Consider the following 13,552-nt stretch of genomic DNA (forward strand, 5'->3'; position numbering starts at 1 on the left):
GATGTGGGAGGGCCCAATCTTTTGTTGGTGTTGTGAGACCTGGGCAGGTAGTCCTAGGGCGCATATGAAGGCAGAGGTTGAACAGGCCAGTAAGAACGTGACTCCGTGGCCTGTGCTTCAGTTCCTGCCTCCAGGTTCCTGCCCTGACTTCCCTCTGCAGGAGAATATGAGATGTAAATGCTCATCACGCTTTCATCCCGACAACAGAAACCATAAGCAAACTTACTCTGCAGTTCAGCCAGGGTTTGAACTTGTGGTCCTCCTGCCTCTGTTTCCAGCTTGGCTAGGGTTATAGTCCTGAATCATCAGGACCAGCTGTGATTCTAGGGTCTAAGATCTTTCTTCCTTTACAACCACAGGTGGGCATGTAGTGGGGAAGGCCATTCAGATATCCTGGCCCTGATAGGAGAACCTGGCCTAGAACTGAATTGGGCCTGAAATTTGTCCCATTGACTGCTTATCCTGCAAATATCCTTCAACCTCAAAGACCTAGGGTTTATTTTATTTTTTATTTATTTATATTTTGCCACTTCCAACCTTCTCCCCACAGCCCTCTAGCTTTTCATCTCTAGTTTTCAGTAGCATGCATATGTGGCTGTTTTCCAATTTTAGACATTCTCTTACAAAGAGTAGCAGATTTGCATGCTCACACCCTTCCCCCAGTCCAGTGTTGTTGTTATCCTAACACTTGCTGATATTTACATTTGTGTGAGCAAATGAATAGAACTCACAGCAGACATGTGCGGAGTACACTACCATGACCCAGGCTCACCACAAACCAGACACCATTGTTATAAAGGAAACAATGGAGGCACAGAAAGAGAAAGTCTCTGGTGGCTTCACTCCCAGCCAACGATAGAGCTGGTTCACGGAAGTGGATGTCGTGACCAGCAGCTTGGAGGCACAAGGAAGGAAAGAGCTGGGGGAGGTTGACAGAGTTGATAGGCAAGAGCTTACTGCACTCCTCAACAGCACGGGGACTGAATGTAGCAATTGTGGGCTGCGTCTCTCAGAAGCAATTGTATCTCAAAAAGCTGGAAGAAATGATTTTGAGTGGTTTATCACAGAGAAAGGATAAGTACTTGGGATGTAGTTCGGAGGAGGAATGCTTTCCTAGGTCTGATGACCAGAAAAATTTTATGGGCACCCATGTTTAATATCATTTACATATAACCCACACATACATGCATGAAAAGATCACCTTCTGCTCTAACATATCCTTTATATGTTTTATTATTATTTAGGGTTCAGGTTTCCTTTTAGTTGTGTGTGTGTGTGTGTGTGTACATACACATGAAAATGAGACGAATACTTGCTGGAGTCTGTTCTCTTTCACCATGTGGTTCCCAGGTGTCAAACTAATGACAGAAGGTCCATTTTCTTGGCTAATGGGCTTTTATTTTGTTTTATTTTGTGAAGCTGGGGAATGAACTAAAAAATCTCATGTAAGGCTGTATTCCAGAACCTATACTTCAACCCTAATGTATTAATCAGGCTGCTCTAGAATCACAGACCTTATGAAATGAATATGTATATATACATATATAAATATATGTACATACATATGGAATTTATTGGAATGACTTACAAGCTGCAGTCCAACTAATCCAACAATAGCTAGCTGTGAATGGAAAGCCCAAGAATCTAGTAGTTGCTCAGTCCCATGAGGCTGGGTGTCTCAGCTGGTCTTCAGCAGATGCTGGAATCCCAAAGGAATGGGCTCTAATGCCAGTGAAGGGATGGATGTGCTAGCAAGGCAAAGGTACCAAGTAAGGAGCAAAACTTTCCTCCATGTCCTTCCATAGGCTGCCAACAGATGGTGTGGCCAAGATTAAAGGTGTGTCTTCCCACCTCAAGATCCGAATCAGAGTTGTGTCTTCCTACCTCAAAAGTTCAGACGAAGAGTGGATTCATCCATCTCAAACCAGGCAGAATATCTCTCCCAGATGTGCCCTCCAATTCTGAATTGTAGTTTATTCTAGATGTAAGCAAGCTGACAACCAAGAACAGCCATCACACCTGGCTAGTGTTGTTTTACATTTCTGAATTGCTGTTAGGTTTGGGTACTTTCTGCCCCTTACTAACTCAGTCCTGAAAGAATGGCATTTGAGAACCCTAATCATCCAGTCTTAGGTTACAGAAGAGGGAAGAAAACCAAGGGGGTGGGGACAAGTTTAAAAGTCACCCAGAGAAGCAGGGATTGCAGACCAAGGCAATCTTCAGAACAGGCTCCACTACTGCTCTCTTTAGTGCTGCTGTGCCCTGGCTCGTGTGGCTCAGACATCAGTTGCACATATTCAAAGCAGAATAATTATAAGAAGGCCAGGGCAACTCCCTCCAGGCTGGTTGAAACTTTCTTGAGTTTGAGGAAGATTATACATGGCCTCCCAAGATTTGAGGACCTCGCTGTGTCTTGCTCCAAACACTGCTAACATTGTATTTTTGCTATAATGGTCTGTCCTGTCCCTTTAAGATACAAGCCACACCCACTTCCTCCCTTCCCCCCCCTTTACCAAGGCAAGCTGATCTTCAGCTTCCAGTCTGAGTCCCTTTCTTTCTCTCTCACTCTCTTTCTGCCTCTCTCTCTCTCTGCTCTTCCCCCTTCTTTCCTTCCCCTCCATAACCCACTAAATAAATCTCCAACTTCACTCTGCATGGTGTGCCTATCTGTCTCAGTCTCTCACCTGCCACATGGCTTCCTGCCTGGGACACAGCTGCCTTCATGGCCTGCAGTGGTCTTGAGACCCACTGCCTGCTGCCACTCAGGGACCTGCAGCATTTTACTTAAACCATTACACTCTCTATCATTGTCTATGCTTCTGGCTTTGAGGTTTCAGATTGCTGCCAATTCCCAGTTAGTTCTTTCTGCCTCATGCATGTGTGGTGATATTTTGTTTATGCTATGAGAAATAAAGCTTGCCTGAAGATTAGAGTGCAAAGCTAAGTCACTAGTTAGCCATAGAGGCCAAGCAGTGGTGTGGCACACACCTTTAATCCCAGCACTTCAGAGACAAAGGCAGACAGGTCTCTGTGAGTTCAAAGCCATCCTGGGCTATACAAGATTGAATCTGTCTAAAGGAGAAACAGAGCTCACACAAAGGTGATCCCAGCACTTGGGATCATATGACTTTAATCCCAGCACTAGGGAGGCAGAGACAGGAGTGATATGGCTGGGCTGAGAGGAATATAAGGCAGGAGGAGACAGAGCTCAGGGCAGTCCAAGGATTAATAGAGACTAACACACTCTGCAGTTACATAGAGAGATTTAGTCTGAGGATTTGTAGGGACAGGACTACCCCTATGGTCTGAGCACTGGTAGAGATAAGAACTCTAGTAGCTGGCTGCTTTGCTTTTCTGATCCCTTATCTTTTGCCCCCTGATAGCTGACTCTGAGTTTTTATTATTCAGATCAATTGGATTTTATGCTACAAGCATGTGGATTGAGATGTGAGCTCTCAATGTCAGGCCTGCCTGCTGCCATGGTGGTCACAAACTCTAACCCTCTGGGACCAAGATCCCCAAATTAAATATTTTCACATATAAGGTGTCTTGGTCGTGATGTCTTGTCACAATGATGGAAATGTAACTAAGACTGAAGTTGGTACCAGAAATTGGGCTATTTCTGTGATAGACGTGGCAGAGATATTTTTTTGGAGGGATGTGGACAACTTTGGGACTTTGGACTAGAAAAGCAATTGAAAGTAAGTGAAACTTAACAGGCCATTCTAATAGGAATTTGAAAGAAAGCAGTGCTGAGAACAGTCTGGACTATGGAGGCCTGGCTCAAGAGGTCTCAGAGGGAAACAATGTCTGGTCATGTGATGTTTTAGCAAAGAGTGTGGCTACTTTCTGCCCTTGTCCTAAGAATCTGCCTGAGGCTAAATTTAAAAGGTTTGGACTAATTTTGTTGGCAGAGGAGATTTCAAGACAGCCTAATAATCAGTGGTCATGCTTATGCAGGTCTATAATGAAAATGAGCAAGTGGGGCAAAAAGAAATAAAATGTGCAGTTTGAGAAGAGGAGCACCAGGAAATTTAATGTTTAGAGGCCTGCCATGAAATAGAATAATGGAAGTGTTGCCCCAGGGCAAGACCCCACCCAACTAAGCATCAAAGTCCTAAAAAGAAAATGCCTAAGGAAGTGATGGAAAACCTATGCAAATGTGACTCAAAGAGAGGCCAGGCTCCATCCCAACCAGGCAGCCAAATTTGGCAACATGAGCTGATGGAGGAAGGTCATTGGTTAATTAATAAAGAAACTGCTTGGCCCTGATAGGTTAGAACATAGGTGGGTGGAGTAAACAGAACAGAATGCTGGGAGGAAGAGAAAGTGAGGTAAGACACCTCAGACAGATGCCATAGCTCTGCTCTCTGAGGCAGATGCAATGAAGCTCCGACCCAGGATGGACGTAGGCTAGAATCTTCCCGGTAAGCACACCTTGGGGTGCTACACACATTAATAGAAATGGGCCAAGCAGTGCTTAAAAGAATACAGTTTGTGTGTTGTTATTTCGGGGCATAAGCTAGCCAGGTGGCCAGGAGCTGGGTGGCAGGAATGCAGTCTGCAGCTCCCTCAACAATGAGCCATGAGGTTCTGGCTTTAGATATAGGATGCACAAGTAAAGGGGGCTGTGGAATCATCCTCTATGGCTAAGGGGAGTCACTAAGGCCAGGCATGTGGCAAGAGAGTCCCTACATTGAGGCTCTGAGAGACCATTTCATGAATATAGCACAAATAATAAAAACCCAGAGACAGATATTGGGGTTCAGCATGAAGATCAGAGAAGCAAAGCAGCCAAGTCACTAGAGTTCTAACCTCTGTGAAATCTTCAGACTGAAAAGGAGTGAGTTCCTGACTCATCCCGCCTTATATTCCTTCCTAGTGCTGGGATTAAAGGTGTGCACCACCACCTCCTGGCTTCTATGGCTAACTAGTGTGGCTGCTGGGATTAAAGGTGTGTGTCACCACTGCCTGGCTTGTATGGCTGATTAGTGTGGCTGCTTTGCATTCTGATCTTCAGGTAAACTTTATTTATTAAAATACAAATGAAATATCACTACACATGAATCTGTGAAAGTGAAGCCTGAGTTGCGCTGGACACCCTGCTGGGTTTGGTGCTTGCTTTGGTCCAATATTTCTTTACCATGTCTCTATTCCTCCTGTTTGGAATGGTAACATGTATTCTGTGCCACTGTATGTTAAAAGTTGTAACTTGCTTTTTGGATTTGACAGAGGGTTATAATTAAGAGATTGCCTTGGGTTTCAGAAGAGACTTTAGACTTCTTAAACTGTGTTAAGACTGTGGAATACTAGGGACTTTTGAAGTTGGACTAGATGCATATTGTATTATGATATAGCCACAAGCCTATGGGGACCAGGGGATTGAATGTGGTTTGAATGAGAATGGCCCACCTAGGCACATATATTTGAATACTTGGTCCCCAGTTGGTAGAATTGTTTGGGAAGGATTAGAAGGTGTGGTCTTGTTGGAGAAAGTGTGTCATTCAAAAGTCCACACCATTCACACCTAGCTAGCTCTTCCTGCCTCATGCATGTGGATCAAGATGTGAGCTCTCAGCTGAGCATGGTGGTGCAAACCTTTAATTCTAGCACTCAAGAGGCAGAGGCAGGTGGATCTCTGTGAGTATGAGGCCAGGCTAGTCCACATAGTTGAGTCCCAGAACTACATACTAAGACTCTGTCAAAAAAAAAAAATGTACTCTCAGCTACTGCTCCAGCACCATGTCTTCCTGCCTGCTACCAAGCTTCCCATCATGATAGTCATGGACTCTAATCCTCTGGAACTGTGAGTCCCCAAATTAAGCATTTCATTTTATAAGTTGCCTTGGTCATGGCGTCTTGTCATGACAATAGTAACTAAGACTATTGCTTAAGGAGTCTTTAGAGGAACCCCCTAAACAACTAGAGTCCTTCTCAGACCCTGGGGAAGTATTTACTGTGAACCGTTTCTATAAATTGTGAATCCATGTTAGGACATTAAGGACTCAGCATGGAGAGTTGTTTTCTTGATAAATACGACTGAACTAGACAATGTTCTGCAATAAAACATCCCAGTATGCTTGATAATAAATATTAAAACCTAAACCTAATCAGTGTGTAAAAAATGGAGGCTGTCAGTTGTAGAGTTCTTGCCTAGCACTCTACAGAAAATGTGCAATCCCCAGCATCACATAAGCTGGGCGTGGTGGCATAACCCTATAACCCCATTGCTTGGAAGGTAGAGGCAGAAAAAAGTCCAAGGTCATCCTTGTTTAGGTGGAAGCCCTACTGATATCCATATATACCCAAAAGCTTTGGGATGTTTGGACCCTCCATCTCAGAACCCCATTCCAGACCCTGTAAGCAGAGACAGTGCCTTCATTTTCTGGCCACCCAGATCTGAATAATAACACAGAAACTATATTTCTACATAGATATCTCTTATATCTTAAATTAACCCATTTCTATTAATCTCTGTAGCACCACAAGGCTGTGCTTTACTGGTTCTGGGCCTTTCTCCTTCTGCAGCTACATGGTGTCTCTCTGGCTCCATCTTCTTTTCTCCTCTATCTCTGCATGGATTTCCTGCATTGCTATATTCTGCCCTGCCATAGGCCAAAGGAGCTTCTTTATCAACCAATGGTAATAAAACATATTTACAGCATCCCACATCAAGACCCCACCCTCCGCACCCCGAGCAGCATCTCCCATGGAGCTGCCCTCCTCAAACTTTACCCCTGAGAAAGCCTGCCAAAAGTCAGTCCCTCCTTGGGGCTACTCAAAACCACACCTAGAGGCTTTATAAGATGCCATATTTGCCATGTGATTCCTCCTGCACTCCTGAGGGTCACCGAGGAGTGCTTTGCTCTGTTCATTAAGCCTGGTGCATTAGTTTGGTTTAATCGGCTTATTACATCAGTGGCAGTGGAATAACCGGGAATTCAAAACCTATCAAGCCTCAGTTACACAGCAAGTTTGAGGCTAGCCTGGGCTACATGAAGCTATAGATCAATAATAAATGAATGAATAAAAGGGTCCTGGCGGTATATTTTAAACCTGAAGGGCAGTGACTGAACTGAAAAGTTAAACTGCCTTAAATTTAATTATTCTCAGTTGGGCTATAGATACACCTCCACCCAAGATAATTTGTAGATTTTATTAGGGCTGCATTTACCAGTAGATTCTGGACAATCAAATCTGTTACTGTGATCCTCTTTAGAATCAGAACTATTTACAGATAGTTTTTTTTTCCTTCTGAATTTAACCACTTAAGGGAATTTTTGTCTGTCTTTCTTTTTTTTTTTTTTTCTTCCTTTCTTTCTTTCTTTGCCTCATCAAGATGAATCAAAGACTAGAACATAGTGTCCTGGTCACCGAGTCTAGACAATGAGTGAGTTGGGTAGGGAAAGGCATGTTTCACACCTATAATCCCAGAACTAGGGAAACTGAAGCAGAAGGGGTCTTAAGTCAGAGGCCAGTCTGGGCTCAAGAAAATAAGTTAGGACCGTCCATATGAAGCTGGGCAACATTCCACCACCATCATAAGGTTCTCCCTCTCCTGACTGTCCCATACGACTGTTTATGTGCAGGGGGGCACTTCAGGCTGGTCAACCACATCCTCAAGTAAAACCTTGCTGACTGGAATCTGATCGTGTTCTGAACTGTGTCGTAACCCGTAGGGATGGAAGGAAATGCTGTGGCCAGTGCAAGGCAAGGCTACTTCCCTCCTGAGCAAACAGGAAGATGGACTCGCCACAGCGGCTGTGTAAAAGGAGCTACCACCCCTACATTCTTTATGGGCTGTGCATGATGATGAGAGGCTTTCAGAGGGTGTCTCTGTAGCTTTGGAGCCTGTCCTGAAACTCACTCTGTAGACCAGGCTGGCCTCGAACCCACAGAGATCTGCCTAACTCTGCCTCCCGAGTGGTGAGATTAAAAGCATGTGTCACCACCACCCGGATGGTTTTAGTCTTTTGAGACAGTCTCACCAAGTAGCTCTGGCTGGCCTCTGTGAGGCCCACAGATGTGTGTGAGTGAGCCTGTTCCATCTTGACTGGAGGAGAGTTTGGGCTTATTTTCGCTCTCCAAAGTTGTTTTTTTTTTTTTAAATATTCCTTTTAATCTTCTTTTTTAATATTTATTTATTTATTATGTATACAATATTCTGTCTGTGTGTATGCCTGAAGGCCAGAAGAGGGCACCAGACCTCATTACAGATGGTTGTGAGCCATCATGTGGTTGCTGGGAATTGAACTCAGGACCTTTGGAAGAGCAGGCGATATTCTTAACCACTGAGCCATCTCTCCGGCCCTCTCCAAAGTTGTAGACAGCAGGTGTGGCTACAAAGGAGAGGTTCTGACCTGAGGTGTGATTAATTGGTATTTTGGGTGTTGAGACTGATCCATCCACCTGGACCAAAGGTCGGAGAATCCAAGTCTATTCCTTTCATCATGTTAAGAAGCGTGTTGCCTCCCTCCCCGCCTCTTCCTCTTTTGGAGTGAAGTACGGAGCGTGTGGAAAATAAACAGGGCAGATTCAGTAGTCATTGTCCCTCTTGATGCTGTTCTGTGTTTCTGTCTCTTATTTCTCTATTATCTCTGTTCCTTTTGCTTAATAATTCTAATCCACAGGCTCCTACCCTGGAGCATGTGAGTTTTGTCAAAGCTGGTCTTCAACAGGCCTCAAACTTCCTGTATAAGCACAGGTTGGCCTCAATCTTCCTATATAATCCAGGCTAGCCTAATATTCCTATATAAATCCAGGCTGGCCTCAATCTTCCTATATACTCCAGGCTAGCCTAATCTTCCTGTATAAGTCTAGGCTGGCCTCAATCTTCCTATATAATCCAGGCTAGCCTAATCTTCCTATATAAATCCAGACTGGCCTCAAACTCAGGGTCCTTCTCAGTACTGGGATCACAGGTGGTGACAGCCTAGGTATACGTTCTAATGCAGAGCAATAAAAACTCTGTCGGACACAGAGAAGGGGCATCGGGCAGGAGCTGCTCTTTCAGGCTGGGCTGCATGCCAGCTTCACGCTAAGGCTCGGCCATTCTGGGCATTTCCGTTCTCTTGCCTGACCACACACACCCCCTCCCTTAACCCAAACATACAGAATCTGTGTGAAAAGTCTCTTTACTCATTTGTTCTCCACAGCTAATTAACAATGTTTATTTCAGACCAGGGACAGGCTTTTCCTGACTATTCTGCACACCATTTTAATCAACAGAATGTAACTAACAAGCTTCCAGATCCATTCAATACTGAATCAGCAGCTCCTACCATATGCTAAGGGTAAAAACACACTTCCCCAAAAGAGCTAAATGCAGAAAGACCAAGGATAGAAGATGTATTTAATACTCAAGAAGTATCACAGGATGTGCTTAGTATGTGGAACACGGAGACTTGGAGGGGAACAAGTTATTCTTTAAATATACCTACCCTTGTCACCCGGCCAGCTAAGTTGGTACAGCTGGCAACTTAATGTATCTAAATACACACACACACACACACACACACACACACACACACACACCACCTTCCACTATCCATTTCATTATATTTAACCCAAAAAAAATTTTTTTTGAGGAAAAGTATAATCAATTACAAAATTACATCTTAGATGGATTTGGTGGGGCATTCGAGACAGGGTTTCTCTGTGTAACCCTGGTGGTCCTGGAACTCGCTTTGTAGACCAAGCTGGCCTCAAACTCAGAGATCCACCTGCCTCTGCTTCCTAAATACTGGGATTAAAGGAGCGTGCCACCACCACCCAGCTCTTAGGAAGGAATTTTACTGTGTTTTCTGAGACATGGTTATATGCTAACAGATTTCCAGCTAACTAGCATTGGGTCTGTAATCTTGACATTAAGAAATTTGCTTTCTTCTGGAATTACTGGTTAATATTTCAACTGTGGGGGGGGGAGGAAACCCACCAAATTACAGCTAAAGATGTGTATAGATTGCCTTTTTAAAATACAGATTTACTTTTATGATTTTTTAATTGTGTGTGTGTACATTATCTGTAAGAGTATGAAGACACGAGAAGCCTAGGAACTCGTAGAACTGGAATTACTGGCAGTGGTGAGCCTCCATGTGGGTGCGGGGAGTCAAACTCAGATCCTCTGGAAGAGCAGCCAGCACTCTTAACCACTGAGCCATCTCTCCGGTGCAATGCAGTCTTTGACAGGTGAGAACTCGGGTTGTTTTAGGTCCCAAAAGGAAGGGGCCTCTAAGCAAAGGCCAGGTTGTTTTGTTAGCATGTGTAGGAGTCCAGCCCCAGTCCCTGGCATCCTAATCATTTTTCAAAAGTATCTTAAAACTAAAAACGAAGCTTCTTTTAGATAAATGGAAGGAGCCTGGCTGTTAGAGCTTGACAGACTAAATGTTTTCTTGGACTCAGTACCAGCTCCTCCGTCTCTTGTAGTCCTAACAACTAAAACCATCATAGCTGATTTCCATTTTCAACATGCTTCCGTACAGCAATCTAAAAACACCCTTTCGCAGCCATCCAAGGGATGAAAATATTTCAGCTCAGTTTAAAAATTGCTTTTCGAATTATGTAAAAATTTCTGGCTGAGCCAGGCATGGTGGCGCATGCCTTTAATCCCAGCATTCAAGAGGTGGATGGATCTCTATGAGTTCAAGGACAGCCAGGGTTACTGTAGTGAGACTGTTGTAAAAACAAAACAAAACAAGCCCTACAGTTGGTCATGGCGTAATACTCGGGAGGTTGAGGCAGGGAGATCTAGAGTTCCAGGCCAGCCTGGAAGCTCCCGTCTCAAAATACAAGCCACACACATATTTTGTCCAAGTTGGCCTTCTTCCCGAGCTTTTGGTATTCAAAAAAGGAAAAGCCAGCATCCGTCAGCGATGAAGAAAAAGAGCACAGTAAACTATTTTAAAGGTTAGGCTTCATTTTCAATTTCTCTTCACACTAAAGTTTACATGTCTGAAACAAAACTGCACGACTGAACAGTGATGAAAAAAGACCTGCGAAGTCGCACTTGAGGGAACGCTCTCTCCAGACGCCCTGGGAAAAGGCCCACTCTGCCAGCATGGCTCTCGGGGCTCACTTGACCGTTTGCTTCTTTCGTCGTACCCTGCAGTGGGTACACTTCCACACTTCACTCAGGCATTCTACACTGGTCTAGAGAGGATGGTGCAATGGTTAGAAGCACTTGCTCTTCCAGAGGACCCAGTTCCCACCCACGTAGTGGTTCCTGTCTGGAGCTTGAGTCAAAGGCTCCAACACCCTTGTCAGGACTCCATGGGCACCATGCATGATGTGATGCAGACATCCATGCAGTAGAAACACCACACACACAAACAAATGATAATGAATACATTGCATTTAAGTCAGGGCAAGAACTCTTTCCTGTTTCAAGGTTTGTGGTTGCTCCTTTGTGGGCTGTAGCTAATCACCCTTTTTTAGGTAGCACGAACATTCTAATGTCCCCCCTGGGAACAGGACATTTTAGAGAGAATGCTGGGGCATGATTTGCATTTTACAAAGCTTATGCCCAGCAACAGTGCCCCCTCATATCCTGACCAATAGTGGGCACTGCCACTTGGAACTAGTCATGTCTGGAGGAGGATGCAGGAGTTAACTTGGCATGGAATTGTGCCTGGGGGAGGGAGTCTGATCTCGTAGCTCTGGCCTCACTATGTAGGACGGGCTGTGAACTCAGATCCACTTGCCTGTCCCCAAGTGCCACCTAGACCAGCTGAAAACCTTTCTATGTTTACAGCCGTCTACTTACCTCGTCTTTTGGGCGAAGTGACCTGTATTCACATTGCTCAGGTACCATGATTGTCCATTTCATGTCTACAACCCAGTGGTTCCCGTGTGTTCACAAGTGTGTACACCCCAGCCTAAACTTGCACCTCACAAATGCTGAGCCCAAACCTCAGCCCCAGACCACTACTTATCAAGTTATTTCTGGCAGGTGACTCAATGTACAAACAGACCAAGTGTGAACCCCTGTGACTGGCTTCACACTCGGCATTTTTAGGACTCGCCCAATCTTACCCATGTACCACTGCTTCTCTGAACACAGATTAACATCAAGCAGCCAGACCACACTTTATTAACACACTCACCCTCTGCCAGGACACTGGGACGGCTTCCACTCTTGAAAATCTTGATGCTTGTGTGCCAATTTTGTTGTGATGTTTTTCTTTCTCTTAGACAGACACCCAGGACAGGAACCAGCTTTTTACTGCTTGGGGGACCTACCAGACTGCTTTTCCGAAGGGGTAGAGCTTTTCCTCTCCCACAGGTGTACAAGAGTTCCGTCTCCTCATGCCCTTGCCAATACTCACCTGACTCTAACCATCCCAACTCATAGTCAAGTGGGTCATGTTTTTTTTTCAGTTAAGAATTTTTAATAATATAATCTTGTCTAATTTTATATAGCTTTCCCCTTCCCACTCCCTCCCCTCCTCCCGCTTCCTCCACCTTCCCCCCTCCCCACCTACCCATCCTACTCCTCAGAAAGGGTAAGGCTTCCCATGGGAGTCAATGAAGTCTGACACTTCACTTCGAGGAAGGACCAAGGCCCTCCCCCCATATCTAGGCTGAGCAAGGTATCCCTTCAAAGAGTATGTGCTCCAAGATGCCAGTTCAAGGACTAGGGAATAAATCCTGGTCCCACTGCCAGTGGCCCCACAGACTGTCCAGGCGATTCGCGTGATTTTCACTGTCTCACTCTGTCTCTTCTCACTGGCTTATCTTCCATTATTATTTCTCGGGAAAGACAGTTATGCAGGTCTCTTGCCTATTTTGTTGTCAATCAGTTATATAGGGATTTTTCTGAGGCAGGGTTTCATTATGCAGACCAGGCTAGCCTCTAATTCTAGAGAGCCTTCTGCCTCTGCCCCCCCCTCCACATACTGGAATTAAAGGTGTGCACCACCATGCTAGGCTTAAAATTATTATTTTTTTTCCAAGACAAGGTTTCTCTGTGTGACCCTGGCTGTCCTGGGACTCGCTGTATAGACCAGGCTGACTCAAACTCCCAGAGTGCTGGGATTAAAGGCGTGCACCACCACCGCCTGGCTTAATTTTCTTTTAATTATTATGTATGTGTACAGATATTCATGGCCTCTGTTTTGAGATGTTTTTGTACAAAGCCTATAGGTGTAGTAATAGGAGCGGCGGGGCTACGTCCCCAGCACCCCGGCCGCCCACACTGCTAGCTTATGCCCCGAAATAACAACACACAAACTGTATTCTTTTAAACACTGCTTGGCCCATTAGTTTCAACCTCTTAACCCATTTCTAATAATCTATGTAGCACCACGAGGTGCGCTTACCAGGAAGATTCTAGCCTACTTCCATCCTGGGTCAGAGTTCAATCGTGTCTGCCTCAGAGAGCAGAGCTATCGTGTCTGCCCAGGAGAGGGGAGCATGGTCTCTGAGCTCACTTCCTCTTCCTCCCAGCATTCTGTTCTGAACTCCACCCACCTATGTTCTAACCTATCAGGGCAAGCAGTTTCTTTATTTAATTAACCAATGACCTTCCTCCATCATATAGGTAATATCAGTAGGG

This window comes from Alexandromys fortis, unplaced genomic scaffold (genome assembly GCF_014885135.2).
Source record: "Alexandromys fortis isolate MF-2015 unplaced genomic scaffold, M_Fortis_MF-2015_v1.1 scaffold_42, whole genome shotgun sequence".
NCBI classification, from domain to species: Eukaryota; Metazoa; Chordata; class Mammalia; order Rodentia; family Cricetidae; genus Alexandromys; species Alexandromys fortis.